This window comes from Ambystoma mexicanum, chromosome 1q, assembly GCF_040938575.1.
Source record: "Ambystoma mexicanum isolate Mex_15411 chromosome 1q, UKY_AmexF1_1, whole genome shotgun sequence".
Taxonomy (NCBI): domain Eukaryota; kingdom Metazoa; phylum Chordata; class Amphibia; order Caudata; family Ambystomatidae; genus Ambystoma; species Ambystoma mexicanum.
The window spans coordinates 1,026,111,981-1,026,134,167 of record NC_090922.1 but is presented as its reverse complement, the minus strand read 5'-3'; the positions used below and the strand labels follow the sequence as shown (position 1 = coordinate 1,026,134,167).

General features: G+C 47.9%; 1 protein-coding gene across 1 annotated transcript in view; it reads left to right on the top strand.

Annotated features, from left to right (window-relative positions):
- DNAI3 (dynein axonemal intermediate chain 3) overlaps positions 1 to 22,187 on the top strand; it is a 2,012,519-nt gene that overhangs the window by 1,534,826 nt on the left and 455,506 nt on the right. The gene's annotated exons all lie outside the window — the stretch shown is intronic.

The following is a 22,187-nucleotide window of genomic DNA, read 5'->3' as shown; positions in this document are numbered from 1 at the left end:
CACCAAAGACAAGACCTGGCGCGACGGAATGCAAGCAGCAATGCTCAACAATCTGAACACCCTCCAAACAAAAATCCAAATGATCCGACAAACCCCGACGAACACTCCCCTCCCCAAACCTCCACTAACCACGCCCACTACCACCTCATTTTCTTTCAAAGCAATTGAGGAACACGACATAATATCATGAAATCCATAAAACCATCCAATTGTAAAGGGGACATCTGCCCAGCCGCAAACATCAAGGACTGTGCCAGCACTCTTGCCCCCTTTGCCTCCGGGAAAGGCGGACCCGGTCCATCCCCATTGCCGGGTGCCGGTATTCATTACTCCCCATTTCCATTTGATCCCCGTAGGGATCAATGGGAATGGGGAGGTTGGATGCACCGGCAGCATTCATGAATGGTGACGGTGCATCCGACGAGTTGTGCTCGCGGGTATCGGTCGGCCTGCCAGGTCAGACCTGGCGGGCAGAAAGGCACCCGTGAGCACAACTCGTAGTTTGCCGGTCCGGTAGCAATGGTGCCGGTAGCTTACCGGCACCATTACTACCGGACCAGCAAACTTAGGCCCAATGTCCTTTGCCACCACCTGTTCTCACCTAATGCCACCGCTTGGATAACTTCTTACCTACTAGGAAGGACCATGAACGTTTTCTCTGACCTAGCCTTTACCTCACCCACTATCATACTATGCGGAGGGGCACAAGGGTCATGCATCTCGCCCACCCTCTACAATATTTTTACATAACCCCTCTTCCACATTCTGGATTCATTAGATATCTCTTACACCAATAACGCGGACGATACTCAAATCCTCCTCACACTAACAGGTGACTACGACACTGACTCCAGAACCCTCAACGACATTACATCACAATCCAGACATGCATGGCGGCAAACGGACTCAGCTTGAATTCTGACAAGACTGAGCTTCTACTGATAGGGCTTACTGAAACACTTAAGAATCTTGACTCTCAATTTAGCCACTTCACCATTGACTCCATCAAAATCCCAGTCTCTGACTAGGTGAAAACACTGGGAGTTTACCTGGACTCTAACCTATCCATGACTAGGCAAGTCAATGCCATCGCCTCGGCCGCGGCATACCACCCAAAGCTCCTGAACGCAGCCAACCTTTTCTCTCCAAGGATAACTGAATCTCCATAGCGAGAGCTATAACAGCAGGGCCAAGACTAGACTACTGTAATGCCCTCTTCTTGGGTTCATCAGCCAAGAACATGTAAAAGCTGCAAGACTTCCAAAACAGCACACTTCGTGCAGCCACGGGCATTCCCAAAAGGGAACATATCACTTCTGCCAGGAAACAGGCGCACTGGCTACCAATCTAAGAGCGAGTACTCTTCAAAGCACTTGCTCTTACCCACAAATGTATCCACCAAACTGCCCCCCCTTACCTCGTCCAAAGGATACACCTATCTGCCTCCAGAAGACCGACCAGAAGGCCCTACACAAACATGCTTTCAGTGCCCAAAATCAAAAGAGTCAGAGCAGGAGGCACCAGCTTTCCCTACCTAGCAGCCCTACAATGGAATGCCCTGCCGCCACCCCTACCAGCGGGAAACTGACACATGGCATTCCGCAAACCTAATCACCGCCATCAACCACATCCTGGCAAGTCTGTAACCTATGCCTGCAGGATATTTATCCCGTCTATCTAGAATGTATAAATGTATATGTCTAACCTGTACTTCCATGTCCCCTGTAACTAAGTTACTTACAAGTAACAGCGCCTCGATGCCCTAGGGCTGTTTGTGCACTATACAAAACAAATATAATAAATAAATAAATAAAATAAATGACTGCTTTGCATGTGATGCAGGCTGTCTTGAACATGATGTATGCTGGAAGGAGTAGTTAGTGCCATGCCTTGAGGATGTGGGTAATGTGGTTGAATTTTGTTTACTTATCTGATGATTCTAGCTTCCCCGTACCGGGGCCTCTCAGGCATCTGAACTCCCTTCAATTAGGTACTTGCCAAATGCCACTGTGGAAGGTGGGAGAAAAGCAAAGCTTGTACATCTGTTCTGAAAATTGAGTAGGGATCAAGAGCTTGACTTTGCGGAGGAGCACAAGCTGGTAACATGGTATCGTCAATCTGGGTTTTGAATGAAAAGTCAATCAATTATTTTTCTGAAAATCCTTTTATTTGCTTTTAGTTTCATAATCAAACTTCTTGTGATGCAACTCTAACGGAACGTTTCATAGAGGTTAAAAACAGAAGAAATAACACACATTTTTAGAGATTCCACTCATCTTGTCATTGTAACTCCAGTCCCTATACCCCTATGTCCCGTCTTATAAGTGAGACATTCCTAATTCCATTTTACAGTCTACACAGTTTGGGTATATTCCCACTTATATGGGATATCCATTGTCCATTATAGGCAACCTCATATGTAACATCCCCCTGTGCTGTGAACAGTTCCACAATACCCACTTATCACGGGGGTTTATCATCTGGGGAGGATGTTCATTAAGGAGTTGCCCCCACTCCATTTGCCTCCAAGTCTCTTCACTGGTCTAGTATCATTTAGAAATTGACCACTTGACATGTTATATTTCGATTGTGTCCTCCGACGTATTCCACATCTATGGTAATGTACACAGCTGTGCTGCTTCGGAAGATTTTCGGCAGAGGGTGCCTGCGTCAATGGCGTCGATCCGTTGTCACCGGATGTTATATATAGGACGCACGCCGCCCGTAGCCTCAGTTCCGTTTTTTCCACAACGTGTTTGCTTCGGAACCTCAGCGCGCCCGATTCTGCTCTTCGAAAGCGATGTCTTCTACTACCCCGAAGTCAGGCTTTAAAAAATGTTGGGACTGCGGTTTGAAGATGTCCATCATGGAACCGCACGACATCTGCCTCTGGTGCCTCAGCGAAAGCCATGCCACCGACGACTGCGAGAAGTGCCAGTCCCTGACGTCTAAGGCCTTGTGGGAACGTAAGAAGAAATTGAAGGTAGTTAGGGTGTCTAAGCCCCATAAATCAAAATCCGCTGGGCTTTCGACCAATGACTCGAGGCGCGACTCTCCGCATTGGTGTAAATCCAGGGGGTCTCGGTCTAGGAGTGGTCCCCGCCATTCCTCTGCTTCCTCAAGGCATTCTAGGAAGCGCCATCACTGATCGCCTTCCCTGTCCTCGTCGGAGGAGGACTCCGCCAGACGTTTGACTTGTCCCACCAAGTCTTCGTCGCCGGCCGAATGGGAATCATTCCGCCGGCAGATGTTAGCGATTTTCGAATTGCAAGGCACAGTTCCGTCCGCGCCTTCGAAAGAAGCCTGCAAGGAACAGGCTCGGTCCACCACTCGCACGCCTTCGGGCTCGGGCAGTCGGCGCAATCATCGGGAACAGTCGAGGTCCCGTTCGGACAAGGGAGATCGCCATAGCCGTGCCAGATCCAAGTCTCGGTCCTCAACGCCATCGATACCGTCGGAACCTGTGAAGCCTTCGAAGAAGGCGTCGACGCCATTGGCGCCTTGTCCGTTGAGGGGCTCTCTCGAGGATCTGCCCTCGAAGAAGTTGTCGACGCCATCGGCGCCGTGTCCGTCGAGGGACACTCACGGGGCTCCGCCCTCGATGCCGTCGGCGTCTCGTTCGATGCCGATTCATTCCCTCTGCGCCCTCGACGCTGTTTGTGGAGTATTTGACGGAGGTGTCCCGGAGGGCTGTGGAAACTCTGAGGAAGGCTCTCAGTAAGTCTGTGAGGCCTGTGTTTGAGCCCTATTCTGTTCCTACTCCTAGATTGGACTTTTTCCAGCCTTTGCAAGACATTTCAGAGGTTGAGGAACTGTCTGATGAGGAAAGGGTTGTGCCTCCTGAGGTCCCTGATGATCTTTTTGTCGGGGCCTAGTCAGATGGAGGAACTTTGTCAGTCATTGCATGACACTAGTGGCCTGGACATCTCTCCGGAGGTAGATTTTGGCCGACCTGAGCTGGGGGTGCATGCGGATTCCTCCTATCCGGTCAAGTGGCAGAGCGAGTAGAGCGCTCGCTTTGACATCCATGCAGAGCCTGCTAACGCAGGTTCGAATCCTAGCGGGGCCAAACTCAGCCTTTCATCCTTCCGAGGTCAATAAATGAGCACCACACACCGTGGGTAATAATAAGCAGCACTCAGATACCTGAGGGTTTGTAGCGCTATATAAGTGCCAAATTATTATTATTATTATTATCAGTGTCTCATGTCAAGGGTGACCGAATACCTGGGGTGGTCAGCTCCATCTGTTGATTTTACTCAGGATGATTTGACAGACATCCTGGATCATGGTCCACCAACTGACCCGGTGTTGCCGTTTCACATGGCTTTGCAAAGTAAGGTGGCAGCGACTTGGACTGCTCCGGAGAGTCTACCGGCAGTTAATAAGTCGCTTCCGAAAAAAAACACCCATCCAGTGGTGACCCCTGCTACTTATCGACGCACCCTACTCCGGAGAGTTTGGTGGTGCAGGCGGCTACGGCCTCCTCAAAGCAGGCAGCGTAACCTTCCATCCCTCCTGATGGGGACGATAAGCGGTTTGATGGTTGGGCAAGGAAGGTATTTTCGGTTGGGTCGTATGGCATTGAAGTCTCTCAACTCCACCTGTGCCTTGGCGAGATTCACTCACACTCTGTGAAACTGTGCGTCTTTGGCAGCTGAGCATATTCCTGAAGGGGAGGAATGGGATGGTTTCCTAGCCCTTGTGCAAGACGGCAAGGATGCCATGTGCAAGGCCGTTCACTCTGGTTTGGACACGGCAGACTGTGTCAGCCGGTCCATGGCTGCGAGCACAGTGATACGCAGGTTTGCGTGGTTGCGGAAGTCTGGGTTTGCCCCTGATGTGCAATCCCGTCTTCTGAACATGCCCTTTGTTGGTGTTCATCTGTTTGGCAGCAAGGCTGACGAGAGCCTTGAGAGGTTGCACACCTCCAAAGCTGCAGCAAAGTCTTTGAGCGCTGCAGTTTGTCAACCTCTGCCTTTTCGTCATAGGGGACAGCAATGAAGGGGAGGTTCCTTTCGGTACTACTCTTCCTTTGGTAGATCGAGAGGAGCTGCCAGTCAAAGGGGCCACCGTAGGAGTACCAGAGGTGGAAAGCAAGGTATTCTGTGTGCCAAAGCCGCTCGGGCAGTTGCCTCTTTGCCCTCAGGCACTGCCGCAGCCATGTCCGCTCAGTCATGAGGCCATGTCCCATGGTTCGCTGGTTGGAGGCAGACTTGCGCAGCATCTTGAAGAATGGCGGGCCATTACTTCAGATGTGTGGGTTCTGGAGATCATAACTCACGGCTACTGTCTTCCCTTCTGGCAAAGGCCTCAGGACAATCCACCGGGGAAGTTCTCTTTGAAGCGTCCGGATCCGCTCCTTGCGCAGGAAATCCTATCCCTGCTGGAGAAAGGCACCATAGAACTGGTGCCTGTACCGGAGAGGAACAAGGGATGGTATTCCCCTTATTTTTTTATCCCGAAAAAGACGGGGGATTGAGACCCATCATGGACTTGCGTTGGTTGAACAAGCTCCTAAGCGGCCTTGATCGCCCAGGATCTTCTATGGTGGGCCGACAAAGGCAATCGGATGAAGGATGCACCATTTTGGCAGCCATGGCCTGAGGTGACGATCATGACGGATGCATCCCTCACAGGTTGGGGAGCTCATGCCAACAAGTTGACAGCAAGCGGATGTTGGTCTCCGTCGGAGTCCAGACTCCACATTGATCTGTTAGAGCTGAGGGCCGTCAGGCTAGTCCTGAAGGCTTTTCTGCCATCTGTGCGGGGGGAAGAATCTCCTGATTATGACAGACAATACAGTGGCCATGCACTACCTCAACAAAAAAGGGGGGGCAGGGCCCCGCTGTGCAGGGAGGCGATGCAGCTCTGGTTCTGGGCCATCCAGCAGGAAATTTCGATCTCAGCAGTTCATCTGGCTGGAGACGAAAACGCGGCGGCCGACACTCTGAGCAGACTGAGCACGGTCTCTCACGAGTGGGAGCTGGCTCAGGCAGTTCTTTTGGAGATCTTCGCCCTTTGGGGAACCCCACAAGTGGATCTCTTCGCCACCAGTGTCAACCGGAAGTGCGAAAGATTCTGCTCAAGGGAATTTCCTCCAGGAGGAGCCTTAGGGGACGCGTTTGTGGTGGAGTGGTCCTTCCCACTGCTGTACGCGTTTCCTCCAGTGCCCGTCATTCCGCAAGTGTTGCGGAGGTTATGGAGGTTCGGTTCCCGAATGATCCTCATTGCTTCTGCATGGGCCAGGAGAGTGTGTTACCCAGACCTTCTAGACATGTCCATCTGCCCTCCACGCCGTCTTCCCTACCGAGACGATCTGCTCCCACGGGGGGCAGGGGGGCGGGTTCTCCATCCAGAGGTCAAGTCTCTCAGCCTTTATACTTGGTATCTGAAAGGTTGTGGTATAAGGATTGGGACCTCCCCGAAGACGTAATGGAGGTGTTGCTTTCGGCCAGAAGACCCGCAACGAAATCCCTGTACCGTTGCCGTTGAAGAAAGTTCTGTGACTGGTGCAGGGGACAGAATGTGGATCCTTTCCAATGTTCCATTCCTTTGGTTTTGTCTTTTTTGCTTTCTTCAGCCCATAAGGGCCTGCAAGTGGGTACCATTAAGGGTTACCTGACGGCGCTGTCCATATTTAAGCGCTCGTCTGAGGAATGTTCTTATTTTAAGATCCCTTTGATTTCTCAGTTTCTAAAAGGGCTACCTAATGTGTTTCCACCGTCGCCTTTCCAGGTGCCGGGATGGGATTTGAATTTGGTTTTAAAGTTCCTAATGGGAGCTCCGTTTGAACCCTTACATTCTGGTCCGTTGAGACTGTTGTCCTTTAAAACTGTGTTTTTAGTTGCGGTTACTTCCGCACGCAGATTGAGTGAGTTGAAGACACTTTGCGCCAAGCCACCCTTTACTGTGTTCCATAAGGACAGGGTTGTCCTGCGGGTGCGGCCTTCTTTTCTTCCGAAGGTTGTGTCGGAATTCCATTTTGGTCAGAAGGTGATTCTTCCAGTGTTTTATCCTCCTCCACATCCTGGTAAGGAAGAGGAGAGGCTCCATAGGTTGGATCCTAGGAGAGCTTTGAGTTTCTATCTCTCACGGATGTCCTGGGTCAGAGTGGATGATCAGCTCTTTGTTAGTTAAGATGGACGGCGCTTGGGCCAGGCTGTTTCGAAACAGACCTTGTCCAGATGGATCATTTTGATGATCTCTGAGTGTTACCATTTGGCGGGAAAGGACCCTCTAGTAGGCTTACGGGCTCACTCTACTAGGGGTGTGGCTACCTCCACTGCCCTACAAAGGGGTGTTCCAATTTGCAATATTTGCATAGCAGCGACATGGGCCTCTGTCCATACTTTTATGAGACACTATTCTTTGGACTCCATCCATGGGCAGGATTTGGCCTTTGGTAAGGCAGTCCTTTATTCAGCAATTTGATTCTAAAATTCTAAATTGTAAATTATTTTCCCACCTCCATAAGTTGGTACTGCTTTGGGAGTCTGTCATAGATGTGGAATACGTCAGAGGACACAATCCCCTCGAAGAACAAGTTACTTACCATATCTGGTAACGTTCTTTCGATGGGATGTTCCTCAGACATATTCCACATCGCCCTCCCAGCCTGCCCCTCTACTGAATTTCTTATGCAATTGCAGCTTACGTTTCCGCAAGGCTTTCTGCAGTCATACTGGCAGGAGATTGGTGCCACACGTTCTGGGAAAAAACTATAACTGAGGCTACGGGCGCCGTGCTTCCTATATATATAACACCCGGTGACATCGACCCTCGACGGAGGCCCTCGAGGGACAACGGATCGACGCCATCGACGTAGGCGCCCTCTGCCGAAAATGTTCTGAAGCAGCACAGCTGTGGACATTACCTGTCATAGATGTGGAATACGTCGGAGGAACATCCCATCGAAAGAACGTTACCAGATATGGTAACTTGTTCATCTCCCTCCACTGTAAGAATGTCAATAGTTTCCCATCCCTTCAGGGGTCTCCTAATTTCACACTGCTGCCACTTTCAATTGCCGCCCACCCATATGTGTAAGAATGGATCTAATGTGTGTATCAGCTGCAACTGGTATTTCGGGACTATATCTCTCTCTCCTTGTTTAATTTTAGACATGGCTCTCGTCCAAGCTTGCTTCACCACTTGTACGATGCAGGTATTTCCTACCCATCCATATCATCCCATGGTAATTCAGATCCTTCCCTGTTCCTGGGGAGTTGCTTTAATAACCTGACATCCACCTGATTTGAAATATTCCCCCAGCATGCTGCATATGGCAGTTGTGCTGCTAGGAAATATGCCTCATAGTCCGGGTGGTTTAAGCCTCCTTTATATGTCCTTCTCAATGTTGATAAAGCAACTTTACATCTGCCTTCTGACCATAAGTGTTCAGTAATATTTCTGTCTATCATCTTAAAAAAGGATGCCGTATCATATATGGTATTTTTGCAAAAATATTTTTTTTTCCAGAATCAGATGGAGTCCTCTATCCAGGAGAGTGCCCTTCCCACAGTGTGAATAAAGGTTTCTTCCAGTGAGGGACACACAGGATAAATGTGGATACCCAGATATCTAAATGAGTGCCATTCCCATGTTAAACTTATAGCCCTAGGCTTCTTTCAGAGACCTGCCAGTGGGAGAATATGTTTTCCAGTTCTTCCATTAATAATTGTACATTGTAGATTGAATTTCCCATGTAAACTTGTATGCCGTCGGTATACAGTGAAGTTATATATCTGAACCCGAGAGAGAGATCAGTGAGGGTGAACACTTGTGTTGGCAGCTTTATCTTAAAGGATAGTTCCGGGACTTTTTTTTTATTGTCCCTACGGTTCGGCCATGTGTTTTTAAGCATAAATCGGTAGATCGTAGAAAACTTTCCTATGGACCTTACCCGACTTTTCGTCCATTAACGCACTCGAAATCAGCCGCCATTTTCTGATAATCCTATCATTTCCTTCCATCGACCTGGCTCACCTGCGTTTGCGGCACTAAATCAAATCCCCCGCCCCTGAAACAGACTTTATCAAAACATTCATATTCCCCGCCTCTATCCGTGACGTGACTGTGCTGCGTAGGCAAACGCGCCCAGGCGTCTTCTACGCGACTCCACACAGAACCCGGAAATCAACACAGATCAGCTCACAACACAGCGCGCCACAATTGGGAATATGAAACTGTACTTTTAAATCAAACCGCAAGATTGTAAATTTGGTAAAGTACATTTATTTGACATCAAATGTTCAGAGAATATTCAGCGATTTTCATTTTTATTTGCTCACGTTCCAAAAAGTTCGTTTTGAGGCACGCGATGTTCCTTTGCTGTACACAGGGTCTTAGATCATCTCACAATACAGCGCCACAATTCGGAATATGAAACTGTGGTTTAAAAGCAAACGGCAAGATTGTACATTTGGCAAAGTACATTTATTGGACATCAAATGTTTAGAGAATATTCAGCGATTTGCATTTTTCTTTGCTCTCGATCCAAAATAGTTTGTCTTGAGGCAAGCGATGTTCGTGTGCAGTACACAGGGTGTTGGTTTACGATAAAATAAGCTCTTCGGTCGCACTGATAATCGCATGGCTGTTCCAACAACGAGGCACTAGGCCACCACAACGGTCTGTATGTTGCATCTAGCCGTTAGTACCGCGTAAGGGCATACTTGTACTTGGCGATCGTCCCATAAAATGGTCAGGGTGGTAACGTTGTTCACGCGGAGAAGCAACTGGCGGTTGAAAAAGCCATCCGCCGGTGTCTGGTACTCGTGACACATACAATAATGAAGGATGTACCTGTTTTAAAAACATAAAAAATGAAATTAGTCTCACCATCAGATCTTTATTAAAATTATTCATTTTATATATTAGGTCGGGAAATTATTTCATAGCTAGGACAGTGCAACTGGGTATTATACGTCAAGGGGGGGCTGTAGGATACTGAGACAGTCCCCCAGTGCAGGGGTTGACAGGGAGGCAGTGCAGGTGGAGAGTGGAATGGCCCAGGACCGAGGTCGCAGACAGTGGACCAGTTGTAGCAGGGGAGAGGGAGAGAGAAAGCAGAAGCAAAGAGGAAGGTTTTGAGGTGCTTCCGTAAAAGGAGATGGTTCTCCTCAAGATAGTGCGCGGTACAAAACAATATGCCACATAGAACGAACAAGTACAACTTAACCCGTCTTTAAAGCTACTGTATAGTAATTAAATTGCGGTATAAACTCATCTAAAGAGTTACTTACATTATATTTGCATTTTCCATTGTGTCTGTGCGTAGGGCAGCCCCGAAATACCACTCCTTCTATGCCGACGTTATTTCTTCTAATGAACGAACATTAAATGGCTTTCGTTTCTGAAATTATATTCATTATCGTTTCTTACGTTATTGCCCCACACCCCCAAAAAGAAGTCTTTCGGGATGGTCCCGGCCTGTCAAGGTCAAATAACAATAGAACCTTATACTGAGTCGTGGGCCATTCCGGCACCCGAGAAAAAATCAAAGCAGCTGACCTTCACTTTGAACGAGCACACATTCCTAGTTAGCTACATTCAGTGTAAGGCCATCTCACAGGACTCACAGAGCAATCACTTTTATTTACACAATACATAGCTACACATATTCAATGGGCCTGCGACATGAGGAGACTCGAGAGAACAGACAATCAAATTACAATAATTTAAACCGTGATGTGTATTTCTCAATGAGCTCTTCTTTAGGTGGACATGGAACAGAGGCAATGTTGGGTGGCAATGCAGTTGTCCCCTGCACAGGTTTGTTCACAACTCCATGTATGTGCCTATCTAGGACATCAACAATAAGTCTCTCAATAAAGTCATATTGCATATCCTCAAACACTGGTTTGATAACCCATTGTTTACTTCTTTTAGTGAAGGCCTTATTGTAGCGAAGCGTCCCTAAAGTTCCGGTCGTCCTACTTTGTTGACGGCCAACATTATGGTTATGTGTCAAGACCGCTAGAAGAGTCTTTGATAGGGCGGGGGGGGGCGTGGATTGGGGCGGTGGTCGTGCAAACAAGACTCGTTTGCCGCAGGGCCTCACCAAGGAGAGGCCATCTAACTGCATGTAAGAGGCAGGCTGCAGGATCTAGTACATGGAAGGCAGGGGGGTGAGTTTATAAATACCTCACCCTCCCAGGAGAATATATGGGTGCAGTTCACCCTGGAGACCCTGGATGCCTAGGCAGTTAGTCAGCAGCAGGCTGGCCTGTGCTGGCAAGGCGGCACGGGCCAGAGGGGGGTCATCTCTGTACCCGGTGCCCAAAAGGATTATTTATTATGATCAACCATATTGATTATTTACCTATAACCATGTTTTGTATCAATAAAATCCAACGGCCTTTTATTGCCAACGCTTGAACAAAGTGGTGTGGTAAGTATTTTTGGGGGAGGAGGCAAGGCCGGGAGGCATGATGCCAACCCGCAAAATAACATATGTATGTCTGCTGCATATGGGTTCAACGGTTATGTGGATTGAAGGTGGGCGGCCAGCGTGAGGGAGGATGCTGGCCGGAGACATGTGGTGTGACAAGACAAGGCACAGGAAGACTATTCAATGGAGACACACTAGATTCATTTAAAAAATCAAAACAACCATTGTTAAAATATATGTTGGGTTTTATTTTAGATCTTAATTTCAATTGAACATAAATAATAAACATTACACATTGTAAAGTTCCGGTTGCAGCACATCCAGGGAAAATCCGCGGTATTGTCCACTGTCGCTGGGGAAATGTTGTCTAATGGCAAGTACCGCACAGGCAGGTATTACTCTCCGAACGCGGTGTCCGAGCCTCCCGTGAAGCCACCAAGTGAAGCAACGATAGGCCACCAGCCTGTACCACCTGTGAAAAAGAAAGATGCAAACTGTATTAAAATGACAAAACTTTCTTATCAATGTCGATTCAGGTAAAAAATGTCATTCTGCTTTGAAAAAAATTCTATCTAGAAAATGCACAATATGGAACCAATTTACATGCGTTCGAATGATATGTAGATGTAATTTTATATGTGGGAGACGACCATGAAATAGTAGTGGCATCACTGACATCACAACCAGAGTATACTTACTCGTTACTCGGATTACGCGGACGAACAGTGCCGCGAAGTTCGTGCATAAGCACCATCATTATCCTCAACACGGTCCGTGAGAGGCAGGCTTCCCTGAACTCTGGCAGCTCGGTGATGCATTGCGGACTTGGCTCGCCTTCCGAAATGTAGGCCAAGCACCCGGAATTTTCACGGCAGCAGCAGTTCTCCTCCTCAGTGGGCATTAGCTTGCACCGATTGCACGTGCACCAGGTGGAGACGCCGTCCATGCGACATGGTCCAGGCTCTTCATCCGTTGACTGGTCCTCCCAACTGCCGTCCGAATCCCCATTGTTTTCGCGTGCTTGCCTTTCCAGTAGTTCTTCCTCGGTGTACTCGGGCTCGTACATATACGGCATTATTGTAGCCATTGTGTGGTAAAGAAAGTAAAATAATTTACAGAGATGGTACAGGTGTTCACAAGGCCTAGAAGCGGCAAAGGTAGCTGACCAGAGCACAGAAACGAGTCACAGAATACTCAAAGTAACACAGAAAGAGTAATGGAATCGAAAATCTGCTGGTGTGTGTTGTGAAACGGTGTGTTTATACTTATTGAGGAAAGAGGCGTCCTGCCATTTCCATGGCAAAACTTCATTAGCTGAGGCGCAGCGATTGTTGACACGAAACGTGCTTTGGCGTTGGGAAATGGGCGGTCCGCGTCTGCTGATGTCAGGCTCAGGGGCGGGGGATTTGATTTAGTGCCGCAAAAGCAGGTGAGCCAGGGCGATGGGGGGAAATGATAGGATTATCAGAAAATGGCGGCTGATTTCGAGTGCGTTAATGGACGGAAAGTCGGGTAAGGTCCATAGGAAAGTTTTCTACGCTCTACCGATTTATGCTTAAAAACACATGGCCGAACCGTAGGGACAATAAAAAAAAAGTCCCGGAACTATCCTTTAATTCAGATCCTTCCCTGGTTCCCAGGAGTCACTTTATCATTATCCCTGCCTCTGCAAAGTATCTCTGGAGGCAAAAACTGGGGACAACAGGCATCCCGTCTTGTGCCCCTGTTCATACCACAACTGGGTGAGAAAATTTCTCCTATTTTACCGCTAACCATAGGTGTGGTGTATAGTAGATGGATATATTGTGTTATATATTTACTCATTTTGTACCCTTGAAGCACATGGAATAGCTATTGCCATTCCAACTAATCAAATATTTTAATTGTATAAAGGGATATCACTGAAATATCCTCCTGCTCATTGTTTGCTTGGTCCATTACATTGTGTTGTAGGTTAATTCATGTACTACTTCCATGAATGATGCCACACTGGTCTACATGAATGAGTTTTGCTGATAGTTTTAACAGTCTTGTGGATATACTCTTACCCAGAATATTTGTATCTATAGTTCCATATTATTGTTGCTTCTCTCATGGATTCAGGACGAATACCAGCATGATCATAGACTGGTTTCAGTTTTGGGGCACAAGCTAATGTTAGCATAACATTGGTAAAATTCATCCGGAAGGCTGTCTACCCCTGATGTTTTGCCCCCATTAAGTGATTTAATGGCTTCCTGAATGTCTTCCACTCCTATATATGAGTTTAACACACCTGTATCACCTTATTCAATGTGGCCAGTTCTGCCTGTTGCAGAACCCCCTTGGCTTCTTGTTCATTAAATATATTGTTACTGGAATATAGTTTATGTAATATCGCTGGAAGGTCTCATTAATCTATTTTTGTGAGGTTGCTGAAGATCTGTCCTCTTTATAAATCTGTGTGACTGTTCATTGGAGGATTTCCTGTTTAAGAATCCAGACAAGTAGACCAGCCTTGTCTCCTTCCCAGTGTATCCAATGTGTCATTTAAATTCAAATTTTCTTAACATTTCTTGCTTTGTACATTGCGTTTTCAACTCCCTGACTAGTTCCGTTCCTAGGGGGGGATTCCTAATGCAATATCTCCTTCTATGTTTCATATGTTGTCCTCCTTCTTCCTTAAAGTTTTAGAAAGGGTTGATCTTACCCCAAATACATTGATATGTATGTACCTCGGATGCTTACTTTGAAGGCTTCACAAATGATGCCTATTTTATCTACAGATCCCTTTTTTTGGTTGAAGAAGGCTTTAATAGCATCCCTAATCGAGGACCTGTAGGCAGTATTCTTTAGTGATTCAAAGTTTCCATGTTGAAATCAGTCTCATGCAATCCCATACTAATGGACTGATATTATTTTCCCCATGTATCTGTAAATGAGTGAAAGTGACCCCCTTCCGTAAAAATGTAATCCATTGTCGATTGGCAGTCGTGTGGGTAGGAACAAATAGGGAATCCCGGGTAATCCCTTTGCTTTGCCTCGATATCGCAACCATGGGGGTCATTCCGAGGTTGCTGCTAAGGGAACAACGATGCCGGTAAAGGTATACAGGCATAGATTACCGCTACGGGCTATTCTGACCAGCCTGACCGCTATTAGCGGCATCGTAAAGTACGGTGCCGTTAATAACAGTCTGGGCACGGGCACATGGCCCACCATGCTAGCAATAGCGGCATGCCGTAAACTGGAGGAGATCACAAGGCAAGCGGACATGCAAATCACAGCTTCATGAAGGCGTTAAAAGTGGTTAACGGCATGCCGTAAATACCCGCATCGCAGACCTACCGTTAAATCCCATGTGCAGTGATCCCAACTGCCACATGTGCACACAATCAGCACAGGTGTAGGAAATGGAGTCTAGCCCACTACAAAAGGAGCACACCCACACACCACACCCCTTACCACACCAATATCAATCCAATAGCAGCATCGACACATCAGCAGGAGGACATGCATGCATTGCAACACCAGCAACAACACCAACAACAACAGCAGGCACCACAGAGGAGACGCAGCAAGAGAAGGAGGGTGAGACAGGCCCTGCATGTCCCACCAGTGCAGCCAGTGTAACCACGCATGCAGCCCCCAATCCCAAACATCAGAGCCAGTCCCTCCAACCCAACCCCGCAGCACAACCACACCCTGTACCGTCTGGACCGGGACACCATCAACACCATTGTGAACACGATACACGACTGTCAGCCAGATTGAAATGCGCACCGCCATCCCCCCTCTACTGAAGGTAGTGTCGGTGCTCCACTTCCTCTCAACAGCAACCTCAAGCACACACCGGAATACATATCTCTACCACGGACTCCCCAGGAGATACTAGAAACAAAAGGTGGCCTCCATGCCATGGAGGTGGTTTACCGCAATCACAAACTATACCACTACAAACAGGTGCAAATGGAAAGTGATGCAAGCAAGATCTTCACACATTGTTGTGCCCAATATCCCGGATCAACCACAGGAATGCTGCATGTCACCATGGGACTAATCAGCGCAGAATGCCAGTAATTGCAGAGCCTACTGCCAACGCTCACCATCAGAAAATCCTACACAAAACAACAAATCACTAAATTCACGCAAACACATCGCTATGCGCACACAATGCATGACCTACAATACGGCAGAGCACACTGTCTATCATCTTGAAGATGCAACCCGCACCATAATCCCATGGCACAGGACACATTGAGGGCCTAAAAATGGCTTGCATACAACAAGGGACATGTGCATGAGACCAACAATGATCTTCCGGCAAGTGTGACTAGTACAGCTGTCCATCATCAATCGCATGACATTTACCTTTAATTGCCTCTCATGCAGGTGATAGTGGCTATCCCTTGAAGACATGGCTCCTCACCCCTGTCTGAAACCCACAGAACGGGCACGAGGAGGACCACAATCGTTCCCATACCCGTACCCGTGTGGACATCGAGCAGACCTTTGGCCTGTTGAAGGCACGATTTCGCTGCCTCAGCCGGTCGGGTGGGGCACTCCTCTACAGGCATGAGAAGGTGGCCAAGATCATGATGGCATGTGTCAAGCTGCACGATATGTGCATCCGCCAGAACGTGCCCCTGCCCCCTGACATTGAACTGCAACCACCTGGTGATGATGCCCCCTGACATTGAACTGCAACCACCTGGTGATGATGAAGGGGAAGAAGAAGGTGTGGCTGGACATCATCACTGTGGCGATGCACAGGAGGGGCGCACTGTGCGCAAGTCAGTGATTTCACAATATTAGTGACACACATGGCAGCAGAGGGGGACATGATGGTTGGACAGAGGGCACTGGGTGTGGGGTTACATCTACACTATGCACTGTAACTGAATGAATGACACGTGTGCAATGATGAATGTCAGGTCTTGTTTTTCACACAACCGGTGTATTAAATGTAACAATGTAAACGTAAGTGAAAAAACCCTCCACCACCCTCACCCCCCTCCACCTCCCCCCACAACTCCCCCACACACCCTCACCCCCCTCCCACACCCCCCATGCAACTCCCCCACACATCCTCACCCCCCACCCCTCCCCACACAAGCCCATTGAGTCTCCAGGGCCTACATGAGGCTGCCCTGACAACTAATTTGCACTCCCTGGTCCAGGGGGCGGCATGTCTTGCCGGCGCTGGGTACGGGCCGACCTGCAGAGCGGGCTTGTTTGAGTTGAACTAGAGGAAGATGGTGTGGCCACCTGCTGTGGTAGTGTAGCGGGATGCCCTGCCTCCATGGCATCCGCTATGCGCCCTAACAACTGCCGGAGGGCCGAGCTTCCTCGCAGAGGCGGCTGGTGTTCTGCGATATTGATTTTGCCATGGAGGCAGTGTTGTCCGTGATGGACCTGCCTAGTGCGGTGAAGTCCTGACGCCACTCCTCCTTGGCCAGTCAGTTGTCCTGGATGAATTCACGCAAAAGGGCAGTTAGCAGGTCAGCCTGCTGCAGCCCTGCGGGTGCACCTTTGGTGGTAGTCGGACCCTGGCTGTCCTGCCAAGCCTGCTTAGCCTCCCTAGCCCAGTAAATAGGTCTGAAGTGTCCCTCTGTATGCTCAGGACCAGATTGCTCCGTGGTGGTGGTGTGCTCCGTATCGAGCGACGTTACTTGGGGGGGATGCCGGTGGAGTTGGGGTATGGACCACATCCGAAAGATCGTCCTCCATGGGGACCCAGATGTCCTCCTGTGTGTCCTTCACAGTCAGGGGTGCCATGGCTGCCACCTACCCAGCCAAACTCCACTCCTCAGATGTTGGTGCCTCGCATGTATCATCAGGCTGGGCAATGGGTGGAGGTGGTGGTGGTGCTTCACACTCCACGGGCCTTGGTGGCACCGGCACAATGGGTGCTGGGGGTGGCTTGCATGTCGGTACACAGCGCCCCCTGGGTTGTCCCCTCGATGTTGAAGGCCGGTTGCTGTCATCCCGTGACCTTTTCCGGGGTGTGCCCTGTGCAGGGGTTGCGTCCTGCCCATCGCTGTCATGGTCAGTGTCTGTGGGGTTCGGAGAGAGGGACAGCATGAGTGATGTTTTGATAGGCATCATACATACATTAGGACATTTGCTCATCCACACAATTGGGGGTTATAGGCATTTGTGTTTGGATGAGCATGTTATTTGATACATGGGTGGTTAGTGCAGGCATATGTCGGCGTCATTCATGTTGGCCAGGAACAGTGCTGTCTGACATGCATACTATTCTTGGACATGCACGCTGTGTGCCATTTCCTACTTTGTGTGGTATGTGTCATGTACGATATTGCCTTGCACCAGGCATCTGCATGTGTCTGTGATGCATCAGCCTACTTTGCTGGGAGTGTGTGTGGGCGACCATAGCCTGACTCTTTGAACTGACATATTGGTTGACTTTCATCAGATTTGGCATTGCAATGTTTACTTTGGACACTGGCCTCCATCGCCCGATGTTGTGACACCACACTCCATCTCGCCTACGCCTTCGATGCCTTCCATCCCTATCATGCTTGCGCATATGTCCTCCCATGGGGTGCGCTTTATCGCGGAACTTGGACCTCCTCCTGTTCCCATGTCCTGGTGGCGATTAACAGAGAGGATGTTGCGCACCCTTAGTCGCAGATCATTCCAGCGCTTGCGACAGTCTTTTACTGTGCGTGGTGTGTTCTCCACAGCACTCACCTTCTGGGCAACAAGTGCCCAGATCTCTTTCTTCTTTAGCACTGCCTCTCTCTTCATGTTGCTAGAGAGGACTATGGCAGCATGCTCCTGCAGTGTGTCCACCAGCATCTGCAGCTCATCCTCATTGAAACGTTCGTTTCGCATGCAGGCAGCTCCCTTCTTCAGGGCCTTAGGAATAATGGTCTTGGACGTGGATGTTTTGGAAAAATCAGCAGAGTCCCAGGGAGTCCTGTGTGGTGAGGATGGCAATGGATTGTGTTTTTAAAGATGGCCGCCGTGCTCCTTCACGTTCCTGTGCGATGATGCTACTTCCAGCTCTGCTTATTAGCGGTGAACGTAAATAGTCGGTAGTGTTATCTGCGCTATGCTTGATGCCGCTAAGGGCATTTTGGGAGCCTTTTACAGCATGGCGCTAAATACCTTACCGGCATGGCGTAAAGCTTGTGCCCGCAAAGTCATAATAGTCCTCTATTAGCGGACTGGTGACAGCACGGACAGGCTATTTGCCCCATGCCGGTAAGGGATGTTACTTACCTCCAAACTCAGAATGACCCCCATATCTAGGTGAGATATAGTTTGATTCAGAAAGGACATAGCCTGATGTTTATAGATCCACTTGTTACCAGATGTATCTATTTCCAGGTTCAATAGGCAATTAAAAGCACCCATTTAAAGAGTTTCCTCTAGATTCCGTGATTCCCAACCTGGGGAAATATTTATTATTATCCACATTCGGTATGTAGGAATTGGCCAAACAGATAGCCTTACCATCTAATGAACCCACCAGAGCTATTGTCCTACCCACCGTATCTCGGGTGCGTTAAAAAAATGTGTAGATGAACACCCTTAGCTATTCATATTAATACCCTTTGTGCATATGTGGAATAGCCAGTTCAATGTATTTTTCCACCCCATTGTGTTAGTTATTTATCCAAGTCCAGTTGCATCAATGGGTCTCTTGCGGAGCACTGTCTTTACCCTCCACCTTATCAGAAATGCCCCAATTTCCCTTCTCTTATACCATTTACCTAACCCCCTAACATACCAACTTAGTAGTCTGACTTCACTCCTTAGTTAATTATTTCCAATCACCTCATAAGGATTTCTACAGCCATTTGGTAAGAAAGGGGGAGATGACGGGTCAGTAGTGATAATCGCATGTGTACATTCACAGTTACATCAACAAGGCATCATGTTTTTATGACTTTAACCATTTTTTTTGTATATATCCCTTCCCCCATTTCTCTCCTATATTTCCCACAAACATAACAAACAATAACAGAAACTTGATCCATTTCCTAAACGCGGAGTGTAGATTAAATGCCTTTAATTTATGCCTGTGGAAGATCTGCTCAGCCCTCACCTACATGTCAGAGGGTACCAGATGTCTCCGTCAGCTAGGGAGCAGAGGCCACGCTCCGGCGCCTGATTCTTTGCTCCATTATGACTTTCCTCCTTAGTGACCCTGCCTTTTGCTGTAGCAGTAATAAACTATGTTCAGATCTTGGTGTTCTTTATTCTGGAGTGGGATGTGGATCAGTGTTCATTAGGTCTGGGCCATGGTTTTCCAGTGGATGTTTCCCCAGCACTGAAGATTGCTCCTCCATCTCTTCATGATCCTCCTGCCCAAGGTGCGAGAGGTTTCCGGTGGCTGGTGTATCTATGGCATGCAACCGTTTTCGTGAACTGTGAGTTTGTAGCCTGTCCATCTCTCCCATACATAGTTTTGTTCCCTTTCCATCCTTGGTGTTCGGTGGTGTTCAGGAGCATTCAGAGTCCCACCATTCCCACGCTTTCCTGTGGGGTATTATAGAATCACTGTTTTGAATCTTGGATAATGTTAAATTTGGACGGATACATTAGCATATATCGAATGTTGTGCATTCTTGAAGTTAGCTTTAACACTTCAAAACTTTGTCTTTGTTGTCATTTTTTGGTGTGATCTGGAAATATCATGATTGCTTTGCCATTTATATGCAAGGTACCTTTTCGTCTAGCCAGTTGAAGTATTGCATCACAGTCTCTAAAGGTAAATATCTTGGCTACTATTGACCTCGGTCTAGCTCCTGAAGTGCTTTCTTTTGCTGGAATCCTTTGGCTCTCTCAATGGCAAACTATTTGGCTAGTCGTTTGGAGCTGAATGTCTCTTGCAACCATTTTTCTAAGAAAAGCTCAGTCAAATTTCCTTCTGTTCCCTCAGGTTATCCTACAATTCGAAGATTGCATCTTCGGCATGCAATTCCAGGTCATGAGTTGCGTTGGTCAGGTATGAAACTTGTTTCTTGATGGTAGCCAATTCTCATTCCTTAGTGGATGTTTGGTGTTGCAATTGGGTTTGCTTTTCTGCCATTTTACGAACATAGACTTTAAGGAGATTGACATCCACCGCCATTTTGCCCATTTTGCTTTAAAGTGTTGTTCTTGACTGTTGTATGTCATTCAGTTCCTCTGCTATTTTGCCTTCCAGGGCATTAGTTTGGTGTAGACTTTGTAGGACTGGCGGGATCTCAGCCTGTGACCCCCTGTCACTAGGTCTATATTTGTCCATTTTTGTTTGTTGTCCATTATGATGCTTCTGTCGGGTGCCTGACATTTTCACCAGGTGCGTATGGCAGTGCGCCTACCACATTCTTTTGTAGTTTGTCTGTGAGCCAATCTTCTCCATGCCCCCTCAGATTACTTCAGCTACTCAACCCTCCTTCTGGTAGCACGTTCAGGCATCTATGCTTGGGGTTCACAGGCAGCAATCAGATCTCTATTCTCCTGGTAGAGCTCACTTAGTTGTTTCCACTAATACGGTGCATGTATGTTCCAGATTGTTGTCCTTGTAAGGCTTGCTCGGGTCGACACTATTTTGTAATTGTAGCCCAGTTTTTTATGTCTTAATATGGGCGTGATACGGCTCAGTATGTACGTGGCGTCGCTTGGTTTCCTGACTCAACCGGCTTTGTTTAGGGGGTGGTCATGTTAGGGTCATCCACAGGGATTGCCCCATATTTCTGTGAGTCCTACTCTTCCTCATTTCCTCCAATACCACTTGTGTTCTGTGGGTGCTCTTTCTATTTGTTGGCAGGAGGGAATCCCGCTGAGAGGCCACCCAACTCACCTTGAATCTTCTGCAGTTCAGCACTGCAAAGATCGGTGCGCTGTCTTGCGCATCCCATCAGCAAGTAGACTTCAACCCACTGATTTTCGATGGAGTCAGGCTCAGAGACACTAGCCACACCAGATTGCCACACCATCCTTCTGCACTCGAATCTCCAACTCTGAACTTGGTGCAAAGTCTCAGAGACCCGCCTCGATCGTCAGCCTGGTGTCGTCTCTGCACCCTCTGGATGTCGGGCTCCGTCCTTTCCCCTCCTCAACATCCCAGAATGCCCTCTGGCTGCAGCGACCTGATGGACACTGATACTTCAAATTGTAATCAATATCCGATGATAATATCAGGATGTACGGAGGAATGGCATGCAAGCTCAGCACCACACATCTACATGATCTGGCTGAGCATGTATACTTGACCTCCCACGGTCAATGATAAAGCCTATAGATTTTGAACTGGGGGAGAGTTGAGGCACAAATACTTCCATCTTCATTCCCATCAACTAATTCTTGACTTGGCCATGCTTGGTGGGGTTTCTTATGAGAATACATGTGGTCATTGTTGGCTTAAGCATAACAAGGTTATACATAATATTTTCCCTTCATGTCCTTAACGATATCCTAACTCTCTTCCCAGGAACCATGGGAGAGTTTGAGTTTCACCTCAAATCTAGTGCCAAATTTAACATTTGAAAAGTAAAGTAAAATTAGTTTACACTGTTCACATTGATGCTTAGGACCGCTTTTGTGATTCATAAAATAAATCATGAAAACTAACCACTTTTATTGTAATTGTTTTATTCAACTTTATAACATTAGTTGCCAGATCAGTGCTTGTCAGAAATTTTGTTTTAAATACACAGGCCAATGATGTCAATAAAATATAGCATTTCTTGTTGGATTTACGGGCAGGAGGATAGGTTAGGTGCAATGTGTTTGTCTTGCAAGCAAGACAACGCATAGCAACACTGTTTCGAATCTCAGGTTTGCGCTTAGA